We start from the raw sequence: 18,803 nt of genomic DNA, 5'->3' as shown, positions 1-18,803 counted from the left end.
GGGACTACTAATATTAGATTGCATGTGCACCTTGGGCATCTGAATGGAATAAGACCACAAGCAAAATCAACAAGCTTTAAGATGTGTATTAAATTAATTTTCAGACGTTGTTTCTTGCAATAGAAATAAAAAGAGAACATGCATTACATAAATCAAAACACATGAATCAGGCACTATAGGCATGCGGAGGCATGTGAATTCATGACCAGTGTGCTCTGAAAAATGAACGAGAAGTGATACGTGGGAACGAATAAAAAAGTATATGAATTCATGACTGTGCTCTCAAGACATGCTAGCTCTGATTCTCAAATTCCAAAGACGACGTGGTGCCTTTTTTCAGGACGTGGAATATGTACCAGCAATACTAAAAAAAGAAGAGAAAAGTGCAGATGACTTGCCAATTAAGGCACGTTCTCATTCATTTGAAGCCGCACAAAACTATGGCACAAACTATATTTTGCCTCCGTGAGAGAGCATCGATCAAGAGGTATAGGTTCTTGGATTTTACACGGGATTGAAAATAGACCATAGGTACGAGTGGAGCGTTTATTTCAAGTATGAGCTCCGTGAATGAAGCATCGCTAGGCACGATCGAGAAGCATCGCTAGGCACGATCGAGAAGCATCGGCTGGAATTCTACGTGAATCTTGCGATGGTGGATCTGTTCATGGCCTTAAGCAGATTTTGCTTTCCAGTTGACTCAACCTAAAAATGTTACATCTAGCAACATTTTGGTTTCTTGCCGTGTAGAGAAACATGTTTGCTACACCTTGATTGAGATTATCTTATACAGGCTCCTCAGAAATGTTCAAACAGTGTATTCATGTCTTGAAATAAGATGTGGAAGACTATCAATCTTTGGTCCGAATTGTGCTGGTTTAGCCCATGGTTGCATAGTTTCAAATGAGCTGTAAAAATACTGTATGACTTTAGGAAGATATTTAGGTAGAAGTGTGTGGAAGGTTTTAGTTACTTGTATCAATGGTTATGATCTTGACACATGTCAAAGATCCAATGGCCATGTAGCCCTATAAATAAAGGCTCTTGCCTCATGTCCTGCACTAGAGAACAAGGAGGCAAAGAAGGTGGAGAACAAGGTGTGTATGCTCTCTCTTGTACTAGTTTCATAAATCAATATATTATTACTTTGTTCATATAAGTCTTCCGGTTAGGCCTTGTAAAAATACTGTATGACTTTTATAGGAGGATTTCTATACGGTACTGTAGCATTCTTGCTGCGTAGTAAATGTAAACAATGGGACCTGTTGTACGTCTTGTTGGCAGGCTAAGAGAAATGCATGCATGTGCACTTTGCTTCCTATTTATATATTCGGTCATTGACAACCTTCGGTGACCAATATAAATCATTACTAGATGTCCTAAGTAGTCTCATGGCTATTGTAATTTGGAAAATGTACATGAGTGCTAGATTTTTTTTATTAGGATGTTGTGTCGAGCTTGCTAGTCACAAAAGGATACATCCAAAGTAGTCATAGTTTTTCTAGGACTGGGAGGCTCAATGAATAGAGTTAGAACTCGAACCGCTGGCCCAGCCGGCGAAATTTGTGGTTCAAAATCACAACCAGTGTCGTGGATTAATTGTTGAACGCCACTGATTGGACGCCACTGAACGGGTACATCAGTGGCGGGTCCAAAATCCAAATCAATACCGTCAGTGATAACTATTTTAGGATTTAAAAAACTTTATTTTCCTTTTTTTATCTAATTCAATAAAAATGAGGGCATAATAATACAAAATTGCTGGCAGATTAGGCAATGAAATGACACGAGACTACTGAGCAACAAATTCGAATTGGCTATTTCTTACATACATTTTGATCTTTTGTAAATCAAATCACGCGTAGAGAATGATACATTTTTTCATGTTCTGTAAAACTTTATGTACAAGCTAGATCTCAACTTGGATAGAATCAAATCACACATCTCAACTTGAATCAAATCACACATAGAGACTGAAATCCAAGGTCTGATGTTTTCCTTGGATAAATCCCATCACACAGATCTTAACCTTGGATTAAACAACAGTAGGGGAATCGACTAACTCGGTGAGCAGTGGACAGCGGTCAGCGGGCTACAGATCAGCGGTCGACGAGCGTTGGAGTAGCTAGCGATCGGCAGAGCACCCTCAGTTGGAGCAGCAGGCGGTGGTAGGAGGAGCAGCGGGTGGCGGCCGTCGAAGCCGCGGATCAGGACCACCAAGTCTATCACGCCAGCACCGCGTCCACCGCCACGTTGGAGTATGTACGTAGGAAATGGCCAGGTCCACTGGTGCCCTGAGGCTGGCATCCTCTAGCATTAGGGGAAGGTGGGGCACCCAGTGGGCCTTCCTCGCCGCCCAGTCCGTCGGATCCGGCCCAGGATGGCCAGATATGGTGGAGAGGGAGGGGGTCTGTAACAATCCCAAGCAAGAACTAGCTTTTTGAACTGTTTTGTAAGTTAATTACATCATCATCATGATTGCCATGCCATGTCATGTCTATTTCTGCTTCAGATGAAATGATGACAAGCTTGCTTGCTAATTAATGTTGTTATAAACTTGTCTCATATTTATGATATTGTTTTCATCATTTTGGTTCTTGAAAGTTTCATAGAGATTCATAGGGGAATCATCTCCTTTTTATCCCAATCTCAATTTGGTTAAAACCCTTTTCCCTATATTTCACGCTAGTGGTGAGTCTTCAGCCTAGTTTTCTCTCTCAAAGACTGATTGTAGCCAAGTTTTAGCAAGCTAATAAAGTCAGTCGTGTGTTTGCCTTAAAAAAATCGTTCGATAGAATTCTGAGGATCTATCGTGTGGGCTTGTAGCTCGCCCAAACCACCTAGGCCTTGGTACAAGCCTAGGTGGTTTGGGCCAGCAATGGCCAGTCCCAGGTGCGTCTCGGGTGAGCTTGTAGTCCAATCGAGTGACCTGCGTGCGGTAGATCCAGGCGGGTCTGGCCCAGGACCGGCTAGCCGATGCCCATGCGCGCAAGGATGCTTGCGGCCCAGGAAGGGAACCAAGAAGTGGCCCATCCTAGTAGTTGAGCTCGGATGGGCTTGCTAGATTGCAAAAGAAGAGGCCGGAGACGGGCGAGTGGCTGCCCGTTGCTACCGAAGAAGAGAAGACAAAGACTTTGAGGGCGCGGCAAGCTGACATGAATCGTTCCCTTTCAGAGGAGTATGTTACCGTATAAACAGTGCTTCTTCTCTATAATGTAGCCGCACGCTTGCTTAAGCTAATACTCGTGCGATCCTTGTCACAGCAGCTTGTTTGTGATTTCGACAGCAGGAATGGAGCAAACGAGTGCTTAAGCTAATACTCGTGTGATCCATGTCACAGCAGGTTGTTTGTGATTTCGACAGCTAGCAGTAATGTTACATTGGTCTATGTGAATAGATGCACACTATTGCTTGTTGTCTTACTCTTATATATGGCCAACCAAGCTGACCATGTTACGAACAGGACATCCTAAAAGGACAGCTCATTGGGATGCTCATTCGTGAGACCGGAGGACCCGTGCGTACATTGGGATGCTCATCATTACGATCGTGTCCTGACCATTTAACATATATAGTTATAGTTGTTGTTTGGTCCTCACGTGTATATAAATATACAACTCGAGGAATGTTTATGCATTTTGAGAAGACGTCTGTTTGGTCAAGCACAATGAGATAACACTGCCACCACACCATGTGTTACAAACAAGATTATTGGGCCTGAGAGGTATCGGGATAAAAAAGAATATCAGTCCATATGCTCTGGCAAGGTAGTCACGGCCACGGGGCCTATTTTTTGCTCCCTCTGTGCGAGGTGGCAGGAGAAATTGGCAGGAGCTTGAGAGAGCTGAATGCCAAGTGAGAGAAGCAAGGAGGGAGTCTCTGGCTCAACCAGTCTCGCCCAGCTATAGCCTATAAACTAGTACCTTTGTTAGAAACCTACCTGCTGAGAGCGAGAAACAGGGAGAGAGAGTCTCCCTAGCTCAACAATCTCGCCTAGATAGATTGATACCTTTGTTAGATAAGACTCGGTCCTTTTCTTCTGTGTGTTTTATTTGATTCCAACAGTCCAGTTTTGGTGGCACGAAACTTCTTTGGTTTTTTCCACAAAACAACAAAACATGTTATTTATTGTCAAGAGGGTCGATACAGGATTGACCCGTGAAGTACATAGCCAAATACAGAAGAAAAAAAAAAGCTAGACAGAAGAGGATCAGAGTTATTTCAAAGATTCAGAGAGAGAAGCACTAGCTTATGAAACATCATCAAAATACCCCTTCCCGAGGCGCAGCGACCGATTTAAAGGGGGCAGAGGGGTGCTTGAGGGAAAACATAGCCTTTATTAATCAAATAGTTCCACAATTTACTCGTTCCAGGCTCCGCGATCCGAACAAAACAACTATGGGCTAAAATGACAGAGTGGTTGTAAAAGAGAAAAGAGAAATGTGGTTGTAAAGTGCACCGTCTAGCTCCTTGATGCAAACAGTGTGATATGGTGGTGCTGGGAAGAGGGTGGGCAACAAGAGGAGCAGTGGGAGCGTGCTGAGGGGCGTGCCTAAGAGGACATGGCGACAACCACGCGGAGCAGCATGGCCACACGTGCTCTTGTCCCCAACTCTAAACTTGAATAATTAACATTGATTGGAGAAAATACCCTTTTGAAAATATTTACAGAATGCCTAATTCCGGATCTGCTGGTTCGAATTTATTTCAAACATATACTTGTTTGATTAAAGTACCTTTACATCGGAGTCTGTGATATTGTAGTAGCAATATATATATGTATGTACTTTGTTCTTTTCGGAAAAAGAAAAGTGTATGTACTTTGTTGATGCTTGTACCATATGGTGTATTGGAAAATACCCAACTGTTCGATCAATACTACTGTCACATAAGTATGTGTGCCTACTTTGTTTCAAAAATCCAGTAGTATTGACCGGGCCCACCTATCAGCCACGTCAGAGGAGCTGTGTCCAACAATCAACGATCACCTGCAACGGAGAGGTACCACTTGCGAAAATTAAGATGCATTTATTCCCACATTTGCACAAGACGAACCAAGAGGACAAAAGTAGTCCCATCATTGGACACATTTATACAGAGTTGCTTATAAAGAGAGAGATAACAGAGAGATGGGGGGAAACAGCAAACATATCATCCAGTAATTCAAATGTAGATAGTGGAGACAAGATGGTAACCAGCTGCTTAAGGATTACCAGCAAAGATATAGAAATCTCGATCGTATTGGCATGAGAGGCATAAGGAATTTGGTAGGAGCGCTGTGGTTAGAGCATGGGATCCGCTGCTGAAATCTTTCTCCTAAACTCCATTAGCCAACTCTGTTTCGCGCAAAGCCCAGGGTCCCCCACGGGGAGCTCTGCCTAGGGAGGAAGCTTGTTGTGGTCGTGCTTAGCCGACCGGTTGCTAGGCTGGTGATGACACTGCCAGATTGACATTGGGACTACAAGAAGAACTTATATTCATCAACGAATAAGCAACAGCTGACCTGAAATTCTGGAAGCCGAGAAGCCCTTTGCCCATTTATCTTTTCCACAGGGCCACTTCACCTCTGGTTTGGCAACTTAGGTGCACATCTATTTCGCTCAGTGTTTGTTTCCATTATAGGTGGCTATCCGGCCGGGCTTTTTCCAAAAGCCCGGAAGCCCGGCGGGCTAAGCCCAACAGTGCCAGGCCCGGCACATGTTTAATCTGTGCTGTGCCTGCGCCCCAACCTGAGGCCCTCGGACTGGCCCGGCCCGGGCCCGTTTTGTAATTTTCCTTCTAATTTATAAATATACAACGGGTCCAAAGCAGTAACAATTTTAAGTGACCGCCTCAGCTATCGAATCCCAGACCTCTCCTTCAACCCATGCAGTTGCTAGCCACTAGGCCACACTCACCGAACTGTTTAGTAGAAAGCCCATGTTCTTTTTGACCTTTTTGTATGTGGCTGCCATGAAATAAAAAGGCCATCAGCCCAGGTGCTTTCTTCAGGCTCGCGGGACTTGACCGGGCCGGGCCGTCCCGAGCCTGGTGCCGAGCCTGGGCCTCAGGGTTGCCTTAAAGTGCTGGCCCAACCCGGCCCCTCTAATACTGGGCTTCGCCGGGCCGGGCCCATGCCTGGCCCGAATAACACGAGCCGGGCCGGCCCGATAGCCACCTATAGTTTTCATCGCCCCGAGAGTATTCATCTTTGTGCTCTATTTTCTTCCGACTCCCTGTTGTGAGTTTGTCCTCTCTTCATGTCATGTCTCAAATTGGTTCATCCAGATCTGACATATTAATTGAGGATTAGTTTTCTTCTTGATCAGACTGGTTCTATGACTTTTATTTGTATTTGATCAATTTAAGTAATATCTCAATTAGATTCACTACTGAAAAAATGTAGTTTGCCGTGTGTAAACGACTTTGCCATGTGTTGACCAGCAGGCCTGTACATTGGCAGGGGCGATGGCACAGGGCCCCCAATTAGTACTAATTATGCAATTACTATTCCATTTACCGTGAATACTGAAATAGAAGGCCAGACAACCAGAGAAAAACACAAAAAATCACACATTGTAGCCAGCCCACCCAGCAAGGAGAAAAACAAAACAAAGCCCATATATGTATCGTATCGATCTTTGATTCTTCGGTCGATATATGAAAAGCGATCGGTTCATCTCCCAGACTTCGTCTGCTAAAAAAAAATCTCCCAGACGTCAAGACGATGATCGGCAATATCTTTTGATAAAACAACACCGTATGGCTCAAGTAGTCAAGCGTAATTTGCCGACTCGATCTGAACTGTTGACACTGGTAACGCAGTCAAGGTTAGCATTTTTCCCTTTTCTCTTTTTGGCATTTCCAAATTTTAGGGCCCCATTTTAGATTTAGCATAGGGGCCTTAATTTTTTTTGTAAATTTTGTATCAGTTGCGGAAGTCATTAGTTAGCCACTCTCACGCAAGATTAAACTTTGTGCCTCCCGCTTGTAGGCTTTTTGTGTTCAACATTAGCAATGCCTACTTGAGAAGATTACCGATTGGAGGAGTAAGATATTCACAGAAAGCCTTGTAGTGAATGTTTGTCATGATAAGATTGGAATATTGTAGAAAACTTGAGAGGTTTCATGAAAGTTGAGATATTTGTCAGTAAAGCTCCTAGAATTGTAACTCCGCCGTGGCAAAGATAGAAATACTCTAGAAAGGTTGAGAGTATCATCAAACATGATAACATTTACCACGGAATACACTAACATAATTCTTCATGGTAAGCTAGAAAAACTCTAAAACTAGATATTTGTATGGTATATTCTATAATAAAGATATTCATAGGTGTATGGTTTGGATGGTTGTCACTTGAGAATAATCCAACGGTGTTATAATTAATCCTATAAATAGGGGTACGTGATTTTCCCTTCCCATGAGTGTACCACCACTATAAGAAAAAGTAATGTACTGTATATAACCAAAAGTTATAGCACTATACAAAAATGGCAAATAAGCTACCGTGAGTGAGGTTAGAGCTATACTAGTAGTAGGGTAGCAACTAAAATAAGTGTTATACCAAAAATTGGAATCGTGAATAAAGAATTGGCTTATTCTCCATAACTAGGACAGCGGCCCGCACAAGTGTGCAGGCTACATCGTTATTCTCGTAGTATACATGTACGTTACATTATTTATGGTTACGATTGTCATGCTATATGTATTGATTATTAATTAAAAATAAGTAATAATATTCCCGATCAACATTCTTTTGTCATTTTCATTGTAGTAAATGGAAAATCATAGTAGTTTAATTTGTTCTCAAATATATCGGTAACTAAGATGAAAACAAAATCATGTAATTCTAACTTTTTGCTGAAATTGCTAGTAGAAATTATGTAACTAACATAATTTTAATGCTTATTTTGTTCCAAGGTTAGATTTGGAACCTTTATTTTTTAAATTTTTACACAAGCTTCATTTATGAATTAAAAAATTAAGAAAGTTTCCCTGTTATTTTTTTAAAAAGTTGACAGAATTTTCTATAACAGAGGCCATTACGTTACTGATTTAAACTTATAAATATTGTTGTTGAGGACGACATTACCGTGTCATAACTTTATTTATCATACTCCAATTATCTCTTTTTTATCTTTTTTTAATCTATTCCATCTTTACAATGTAGGATAATGGTTAGGGGCAGTAGCAGTTTCTGAATCATCATTTCTCACATTGTGCTTATGCCCACCAAGTGTAAATGCAAAAACAGATTGTCGTTTGTCCCAGAGTAGAACGATTGTCATGGCTATGACAACCCTGTAGTACTGTTTAATAGGTGGAAACAGAGAACGGAAAAGTGTTCCTCGCCTGAGTCACTTGGTTATCATATAAGATTTAGCTTTCTTTGCCCATGGTGTTTCATGAGTACTGAAACACTTCCGGTTGGCAGATTTATTGTTCCCAAAAAGAACGAAAAGAGAACTAATAAAACACAGGCGAAATGAAAGAATTCTATAGCGCCACTATGTAGTTACATAAGTGATGTGCATGTTTCATGCCGCTCGGCATATTTTAGCAATGTATAATTGGCAAATGCCGAAAAACAAATTTTAAATAGTTGTTGTTTAATAGCAATTGCACACGTGAATCTCGATCATACTATAAAATTAAAGGGTAAAAGATCGAATTTGACTACAAATGAACTCTGGTGCAAGTTTTAAGTAGAATAGGATTAGACATAAATGAAGTGAAGGAAACTATATGAGCAACATACTATCAAACTGGGTATAAAGCAGCAAACATAAATTTTCAATAATTAACACAACTAATGCAAAGATTCTTCAGGTCTAGACGTAGCTAATATACTCTTTCCAATCCATAAAAAATGTCGGTACAAAATGGACGACACTTTTTATGGATTTGAGGGTGTACATATATAAAACATAGAAATGTAAAGTGTTGATTGGGTAGGTGAGGAATAGGCGATGGTGGTCTGAAATCTCAACTGTGATCATCAACTTTTTGTTTGCAATCTTCAGCTATGTCCGTGTTGTCAATCCATGTAACTGGTAATCCAAAGAAGAGGAAAGGGTCATTATACCATACAACATATAAACATGTACGTAATCTTTGCCCCAAAAAAATCATCCGATTAATAATATAAAAATATGTATTTTTAGAGTATCAAACAAACAACTATGGAAGTACTTCGAACAGAAAAATTAAGCCTATAATACCGTGGTTAGTATTAACATTATCTAGATTAATTGTCATCACGGTGAAATGGTTCCATTGAATATCTGTAGTGGTTTATGTATCAGTTACAGGACAACTCATATAAGCCATAGTGAAGTCTTCTCGGTCTACATGGTTGTCTTTCGCTGATGTGTTCATGCCAAAAGATCAACTGTTATATCTACTGTTGTTGTTTGTACCTACTGCAGATTGTATACAACACAATAGATTATTGCGTTTCAGATCTCTATCACCAGGAAATGTTGGTGCCTGTCCTACATACCTTCATAGACCATAATGTCCAAACTGAAGGGAGTTGTTGATAATGATATGGTAAGTATTTGGCTTCAGTTTAACAGTGTATACCTGCAGACCAAAAAATAAAAGAAAAATAGTGGAGGCCAATGGAAGGATAAGAAATTGGTTTGTGAAGTTCTTGCTGTGTGTTTCGTTCCATGCACACTAACCACAGTACTTGCGGGCGATAATAAAAGCGGGAGAAAAACCTGAACTTCATATTTATGCAGAGCACGCAGGGACTACCTAATAGGAGCACTTTCGCAGGCTGCTTAAACGACATTAGTGTGCACTCACAAAGGACGTGATCATCTAAAGAAACTCGAGAGGAGAAGAGAACTTGCAAGGACAATGCTAGGGAGGAGAGGATCGGAGCCGCTGCTGCTAGTCAGGATGCCCGGCTTGTCCAATGGGCAATGCGGATCGGCAGGGCTACCGGCCACGAATAGGAAGAAATCGATTCCACATCAAGAATCCCATAGAAAAGCATCAAGACCTCGCAAAAAAAAGCATCAAGAAACCGATCAGGAATTAACCATAGCATGCACCGAGAAGATGAAGAAGAGGAGAAGATCAAGAATATAGAAGATGACGCCGTCGATACCAGCCATGGGTTCTCCACCTCGGTGGCTTCTCAACCGTCCCTTGGCGGCAGCGCGGCGCTGCCTCCGTCCGGCACCTGCAGCAGCAACGGCGCCCTTCTGGACCACCATAGGCGGCAGCGGCACCCTTCCAGACCTCCATCTGCGCCCGCATCTGACCGATGGGGCTCACCAAAACCTTTTCACCCGAGCAAAGAGACGGATCTGTTCCATATCGAGTAGATCGGAAGCAGATGGAAGAGATAGAAGGACGGATCGCCAAAGCCGGAGGCGACTGCAGGAGTTGAGAAATCGATCTTACCACGAGCGATTGAGGGATTCGTCATGTGGATGTGGATGTTTGTGGATTCCAACGTGAGAGGAGGGTCACCGCAGGGAAAGGGACGTGACTCGTGAGGAAAGTTAGCTTAATTAGGGTGGCATTGGTGGGTAATTTCCTTTAACATCAAGTGCTTCTAGATCTAAAGGTTATGATTCTTGAACTTGTCAAATTGACGGCCAGATATTTTGCTTTTTTTTGAGATTTTCTACCTTTTCTATCTTTTTTGTGGTTACTTCGTCATATACTTTTAGTATATAATAGATAGTTTGCTCTCCCGAATGGTGTAGGTGTCCATAGTCAATGTGTGCCTAGATAAACTAGAAATAATACAAAGTATTAATGTGTCAAAAAAACATGTACAAAAGCGGTACTTTTTGTGTACTTCCGTATACAATTAAATGATTCCTACAAAGAATAATAATACGACAATATTAATTTTTAAAATGCAAAGCACGTATAATGTGAGACGTGATTTTGTACGAGTACAATATCTTGCATTAATGTTGTTCGCAGAGTGAACTTCGTATGGAGCTTCAAAATCATAACATGTGCAACGAGAGCAGCAGTAACACTTCAAAAACAGCAATTGCAAAGCTTAAAGCTTAGTACAACACCTATTACACCATCTGAAAGAGACACTAAAATCATTTTTACCTATGAATAATAGCAGAATGAACCCCATGTTAAAAGGATAAACAGCCAGATCACATCAGTTATCATCATCACAGTTGTTGCTTTCGCTCGAGTCAGCCAGATTGTCATCAAACCATCCAACGTAAACAAATAGTTAATTTCGACCAATATCAGAACAGCCGCCCAACCGAGACCGAGAATGCAATCATGTACGTACTCAATGTTGGAACACTTTCAAATGTACACTGTCAAGGGAAACACCAGCACATGGCAGACACACCACTACAATTTTGAAGCGACCGCGTCATAAAAGGATTTGATCTCTGTGCTTATAGTGCTAGTCCCTGGATCGACTCACTAGCACACACAGTTTCGAGATATAATATCATAGAACAAAGGTCTCAAATAATACAACGCAATATCCAGAATTTAAGAATACTTACAAACTGGCATAACAACTTGGGTTAGCTCGAGTTAAAACAAAAGTTCAACAGCGAAAAGCGAAAGATACAAGGCCACATCAACACCACGGTGAGAGCATGTTGAAATGTAGTCCCGTAACCCCATGTCAATTACATACCCTCACTCTTTGTCAGAGCTTCCTGCATCATCAAACGATGCAGCCACTAGGGTCAATACAGTGAATGTATTGGCAAGTTCACTAGTTGATATATCAAAACCTACCAAGTACATGCATAATCTGGCAAGGTGGAGTTCAGGCTATTTGCATAAAAGCATCATTATTTTATCCTATCATTTTAAACAAACTAGTTTTATCACTATTGGACATGGGATAGACACACCCATGCTCCTATTAAACTAAGAACACTGGATTGACATCAACAAGTGCTCCTATCCCAAGTTCAACCCATCAAGTTTTATTATGAAGTTGGAATGAGTGAGACTATCTTTACAGCTCCACTATCCAGTTGCTCATAAATGTCCATGACCGGGGACACTCCTAAGTACTTAGTTTAACACTCTCGACGTGTTAATCCCTTGCTGTCCTCAGGGTAGAGTAGCAATGGCATCGATTACAAGAATTTTCAGACCATAATCATCCCGACCACCTGAGGGACCTACGTTCCCACCTACACGGCTACATCTGCACAATCCCTCGGATTCAGGATCATATGTCTTACTTCATCAAGCCAGAGCCCATTTAGCATGTGGCAGTACTGGAAGCTACTAAATAGGAAACTAGTCCAGTCTCTGGATACCCCGGGTGGCATTCCACATTTGCGACGCAAGCGCTCCCTGAATCCACGGAGAGACGACTCAGAGGGACCCATAGAAATGGACCTGATGCCGCATAACATCTCAAGAACTCAAAGCCGCCCACCCAGGATGATTCATTAAAGTTGTTTTTGCCAGATTTCCAAAATACTCCACAATATCAGTTTCATGGTAATTGAGATTCCCTCTCACGTATACTAACATAGCATATCATTCAACTACTTACGATGGTAATTGGTGGAAAGGTAATGGCACAGGTATCCTACTCTACTAGGACAAAGATATAGCTAGCATAGATACGAATAGTATCCCTACCAATGCAAACTACACAACACTAGTGCATAAGTATTTAAAATAAGGAATTGTAATGGGCATTTATGATCAAAGTGAACTTGCCTTCTTCACCGGAGTATGGGTTACAATCGTCACACGAACAAAGATCGCACTCCGGAAAAACTAAACAAAGCAAACATATACAAATATAAACACACAATGCAATACAAGGAAACATTATGCCATGATGCAATGCAACATGTGACATGAGTTGGTAGGTATTTATTTAACAAAAGGGATTTCAGTTTTACATAACTCACAGGTTTTAATCTCAGATCCAAAAGAATTTAGCAATAAAAGTCTATTACACTGGTTTAAAAGTAAGGTTCTAAAATAAGGGTTTTAAAAGCAGAGAACAATGTTTTATAAGAAACCAATAATAAAATAATTTTAAATTTTTATTTCTCTGGTCCTAATGGACAGAGAACACAAAATCTAATTTTTGAGAGTTGGTTTCAAGTAAAAAGAATTTTTAAAACAACTAGTAATCTTGCACACGCACGCGCGTCTCGTTTCTCGATTACTATAATTTGAGTAAACACACAAGACTATCCTCGAATCCGATGACTCATCATCAATCATACCAATTTGATACTAAGATGTAAAATGAGGGTCTAAAACATTTGTTCTAATTTAGTTCAGTTTTCAAAACCATAGCACAAAAAGATAAAGGTGGCATTCAAAATTCTGATACATAACCCGCAGAAAAAAAAATCCGATACATAGACTTGTAACATTTGTCCACAATTATAAATTTATCATGTTCTCCATCTTGGTAACTGCGGCATGGTTCTTTCTCTAAAAAGAAAAAAGAAGAGCAAAGTGTGATCATAACAGTAATACTAATTCAAATGACATGGTCATAAAATTATCCCAAATGATCCCCAATAATCTCTCAAAACCTCCCTGATCCATGGCCCATCTCCCCCTCCACTGACTGCATGCTACCAAAGAGAATCACGACCTTCAAAGTTCAGATGGCGCCAAAACAACTGCTCTTCAGAAACACCCAAGGCAGCCAGCACCATCCCAGCTGAACAATCTATAGTTGCCACACAGCTCTTCAACTCCTATATGAAGAGCAGCCTTTCAAAGCAAGAAATTGATAGATTGGCAGCCCATTCAGTACATATTCACAGCTGAACAGTCCTAACTTCTACACCACCATGAAGCATCAACACAAAATTGTTTCCCTTACAGTAAACCTTAGGCGATGACGATGGAGGCCGCGGTTCTCCTGGGGGGGGGGGGGGGGGGGGGGACGAGCCCTAGGCGCTCGGGAAGGCGGCGACGTTGGTGGCGACGGCCTTCGGTGCTCCAAAAATAAAAAGTAACCGTGTCAAAAGCTTCGTAAAGAGGAGGGAGGAAGGAAAAGGGGGGTGGCGGCGGCTTCGAACCTTTTGGTCACCGGCGGCGAGCGAATCTCGGCGGCGGCTAGATTCGGGCAGCCTGGGGGCGAATCGAGTGGGAGAGGACGGGGAAAAAGAAGAGGAACTCGGGGCCTAAAAAGTGATGCGCTCGGTTTCGGTAAAGGGGGTCGTGGCGCGGACAAATCGGGGAGGTGGCCGTGGCGTGCGCGCGCGGTTCATGGCCGGAAGAATCGGCCTGGCGGTTGGAGGTTGAAGGCGAAGCTGACGGGCGGGGCACGCATGGCAGCGGCTCGGGCGGCGCGTGCTGGGCTGCGGCCTGGCTCGGCGCGAAGTGAACGGGCCGGTTCGGCCCATTTGGCCAGGCCGGCCATTTCTTCTCTTTTTTTTGTTCTTTTTTTTTCTTTTCTATTTTTTGTCTTTTGAATACAACTTTTGATTTAGAGCTCCAAATCGAGTCAAATAAAATGCAACAAAAAATTTGTTAAATCATATCTTCATATGATTCAACTCTTGGGACAAGAATTCTCTCAAAATATAATATTTAAAAATACTTTTGCCTATAAACTACTCTTTAGGACTTTATAGTTAATAAAATATTTTAGCGATTCAAATCCAAAATCGAACTGCATTAAACCCCTTATCATGTCAACATCCTCATGGGTTAAAATGCAATTAACAAAAGAAATGTAAAAAGGCCAAATTCAAATAAACACCTTTGTTGATGAGTTTCTCTGAGTTAAACTTTATGGTTTTAAATGTGATTAAATGCAACGCTGACATGATTCTTATGAAATGCAATGCATATGGAGGGTTTTGAAAATTGGGATGTTACAAATTTTAACGGTTTTCTTCAGTTACGTGGAGTATACCTATTATTCTGATCAACACATATATCATTGTTCTTTGCCCAGTAGATAAAGTAGCTCGCGTAGTAGATCAGATTGCTTGGTGTCTCTAGTAAACTTATAGAACTCTATATACATAAAATACAACAGTATAAAAGAGATTTTTTTTGTAAAAAAATCTTCTACTGAACGGAATTATTATTATTTTTGGACAATGTTGGATAGATTTGAATCAGATGGCAATGGTTCTTATGTGAATTAATCAAAAGTCATTAAATATTTTTTTAAGACCGCCTATACTATGTTAAAAGTCTATCCTCGTGGCCTGAGAAAGTGTTGAACTATTATTGGCAATGTTTGTAAGGTGGTAAGGCAAGAGGCACCCTAGCCCCGAAATAGCATACAAATTAATATAATGAATTGATCAGCACATGATAAAGATCTATTAGAAACATAACAGACCATAGCAACACATGGTTTCTTAGTAGTAAATATTTAATTAAGCCTTACCATGTTGGAGCAGCAATTGGTATCAGAGCCTCAGGTTCTAAGGCCATGGCGGTGGACTCCATGCGAGGTTGAGGAGGATGGCGCGAGGTGTGTGCCGTTGGCGGTGTGATGCCGCTAGCGGATGGTGGCGGATGGTGGCGGTGTGATGCTGCCGAGATTAGATGGCGGCATGATGCGCCACAACGAGATGACGGTGCGATGCCGTCACAAGGAGACGTCAGCGACGCGGGGGTCATTGAAGTTCCATGAAGAAGCTACAATCAAGATTAGGGGGGTGATTGTTAGCTTAATCTTGATTCTTGTATCTAGATGTTTAGGTTTCGTTTTGCGTGTAGTTTAGCTCATAGGATTGTAGGCCATTGGAGCTTCGTTTGAGCACTCGTGAGGCGAGATGCCAAGCCGCCATGAGATGATGGTGTGCCAGGTGAGATGCCAACGTGCTCGTGTTGTGCGATGAAGCAACGTGAGATGCAGCCGGCACCGCGCGTGGAAGACTTGGAGGTGATGGCCTGCATAGTGTGTGCCGAGTGATTCGGTTGAGGTGCCCATGCATTAGTTTGTTAGATGCATGCATGAAGTAGTTAGCTGCCTTGTGTGTAGGTGCGCATGAGGCAAAGTAGTAGGGCTGCATGGAGACTTAATTACCGGCCGGTCAATTAGTTGGCCAAGTCATGCCGTTGTGGAGAGATTCCAGGAACGAGATCGACGTGGGCTCAGTTTGGGGCAGGAGACCTGGTAGGTAGTTAGTTTCCTAACGTGTGCATGGCTATATAAGGATTGTAATCATGTTTGTTAACAGAAAGAGGAATAGGAAAGGAGAAAATCTCGGGCTGTGAGAGGCAGCCTCGAGGCCCATATCTTGTCTTCCTTCTGTTCGTGTATTGCCAAGGAAAAAGAGATCGAGAGAGAGGAGCAGCAGAGAGAGAGAGAGAGGTGTTGCAGATTCCTGCCGCGGCAGAAAACCAAGCTGCAGGCTGCAGCTGCGTGAGGCAGCTCGAGGAGGGAGAAGAGGAGCTGCTCGGTGCTGCTCCAACATACCCTTGGACCTAGTTACATGCATGTGTACGTGCTTCTCATTGGTTGTGCTCTGCATTAATCCGATGAAGTTTTCTAGAGAAAACTCATTTTTTATTTTCATGGTATCGGCAAGCATTGTTTACTCTAAACCGTAGGTCAATTGCAAACATTATTAACAACACATATTGTTCATGTCTTAATGAAATCGGCACTCAGGTTGGCTAATTTGTACCCTCCATTTCCGTTTAAAGAATCTTATTTGATCCTTGATCCTAAACCTTGTTCACTCAACAGATAATTAGGCAATTAATTCGGTAAGGAGCTTAACAATATTTATTTTTCCACGAACACAGGAAGTTAACAATATTTATTTTTCCACGGAAGTTAACAATATGACATATAATCCAATGCTTGAGGTGAAAATACAAAATTGCCCTTTTAAAATGCTTTGAAATCCCTAAATTATATAGGCCACCTCAACGAGCAGATCCCAATGAAATATTAGACTTATTTGACCCACCTTAAAGAGTTTAAGGACGAGATACCCGCACTTTGAGGATTACAGATCTTATTGCGGAGTATTAAACATGGTCTCAGTGTATATATTAATCTAGTAGTACACCAGTGGATATAGTAGTAGTAGGACTCTGCTCCTAACATGGCAGATTCTACGGTACCCAATACTCCACTGAAGCCAAACGGAGTATTAGAGAAGGGCATTTTTGACTTTTCACATTAGTAATAAAATAAAAAAAATCAGAACTATGTTTCTCTCTCCCGATTCAGGCCATCGCCGGTCTCCCAGCGCCTCCCATCCTGCGCTCCCGCCAGCGGCCTCCCAAGCCAAGCCGCCGCCGGTCTCCAAGCACGCCTCCGCCAGCCTTCCAGCCCGGGCCGCCACCGCTGGTGTCCTCGCGTGAATCCGCCGCCTGACTTCCTGCACGCACCCGCCGACCTTCCGGCCAGCACCGCCGCCGCCCGCCTCGTAGCATGCCTCCGCCAGCCTTCCTGTCGCGTAGCCGCCCGCCTCGTATCGTGCCTCCGCCAGCCTTCCCGCCGCGCTGCCGCCGGTGGCCTCCCCGCGCGCCTCCGCCGCCCTTCCTGACCGACCCCCGCCATTGCCGTCGGTCCCCCCGCGCGCGCCACCGCCGCAGTTCCAGCCCGCGCCGCCACCGTCGGAACCTTTCTCTGAGCACTCCGGCCAAGGAGAGAGGAGGATGAAACTGACGTTTTTTTCTTACGTTTATACCCTTGCCGGTTGGCTACTCCCTTTTTTCTGAGATAATACTCCATTCATCTAAGCTGGAGTAGTTGGGAGTATGAAGTCATCTGCACCTTTGGATCAAAGTAAACGGACGGTTCAAATTAATTTTGGGGCATCGGAGAAGAGCTCATATATAAAGGCACCGCATGATAGCCCATAAAGACCATGAGAACATAATAGCAATAGGTTCGCAGGGAGAGCCAGCGTCTTGTACCACCGCCTAGGGTGGACGGTATTGCAGTATTATGGGGGAGAAGCGCCCGTAGTTATGCCTCAGGGGCCGGGATGTAGAATTCGGCCGAACCTCATTAACAAGTATCGTGCATCGGTGTCATCCTTGATCGTGCATCCGTCGAATTTCGTTATTTTCGAGAGTTAGACTCTTAATAGAAGCCACGAATAATAAATGCTTGCCTGTTAATGCCAGTACTTATATGCACCGGCAAATTTTTATTCAATCGCGAAACTTTTTGTATGTGCCGATCTAGAGTTTTGGCCGCACGTACATATTGTGTCGCACGGTATATGATAAACAAAACCGTTACGTGCTGCCGATTACATATAAAATTGCTGGCTGACCACACAAGTGCCACGCAACCACAACACAAGCAGCGGAATAGTGATCATAACCAGCACACACGGTACTTGTTTCGAAGTACCAGAGGATCATATCGTGCAGACCTGTTGGATCGAACAGGCACACAGACTGACTAGGATCTGGCCTAAAAGAACAGCGGGCCGGGTCGACGAGTACAACGGCAATGCTGTCATGCTGCTGCCTTATGCAGGGCGTGGGCAACGCGCCAAGAACATGGATAGCCGAATCAGAGCAGTTTGGAGGCAAATCAAGATTCCCTACGCCTGCCATGCTTAAATCGAAAATTCTTATTCCTACTCGTTCCTATATTATTCCTATATATATAGGGACCAGCCGTCGTAGTGATGATATATTGCACGTGAGGTGGAGCTAGAAGAGAGTCGAATCCTTGCGGATATACTTGGATGTAGCTAGGTCTTCTGAATCCATCGACCAGATCGATGCGACGGTATTGTTTATAGAGCTCTTCTACGGTACCTCAAAATTAATTTGGACCGTTCATTTTTTAGATCTAAGGGCTCCCTAATACTCCAATAGTGAAGTGTGGAGTAGTAGGGTGGAGTAATCAGAATTAAGG

The 18,803-nt window shown here is 42.7% G+C and overlaps 1 long non-coding RNA gene across 1 annotated transcript; it reads right to left on the bottom strand.

Annotated features, from left to right (window-relative positions):
* Positions 1 to 8,752: 8,752 nt before the first annotated feature.
* Positions 8,753 to 10,495, bottom strand: LOC112268849. Its single transcript, XR_002960338.1, has 2 exons — positions 9,483 to 10,495; positions 8,753 to 9,030 (listed from the first exon to the last, which is right to left on the bottom strand). It is a non-coding gene; the product is annotated as an uncharacterized LOC112268849 (long non-coding RNA).
* Positions 10,496 to 18,803: the final 8,308 nt, after the last annotated feature.

Source organism: Brachypodium distachyon, chromosome 4, assembly GCF_000005505.3.
Source record: "Brachypodium distachyon strain Bd21 chromosome 4, Brachypodium_distachyon_v3.0, whole genome shotgun sequence".
Taxonomy (NCBI): domain Eukaryota; kingdom Viridiplantae; phylum Streptophyta; class Magnoliopsida; order Poales; family Poaceae; genus Brachypodium; species Brachypodium distachyon.
This window is presented reverse-complemented; position numbering and strand designations above follow the sequence as displayed.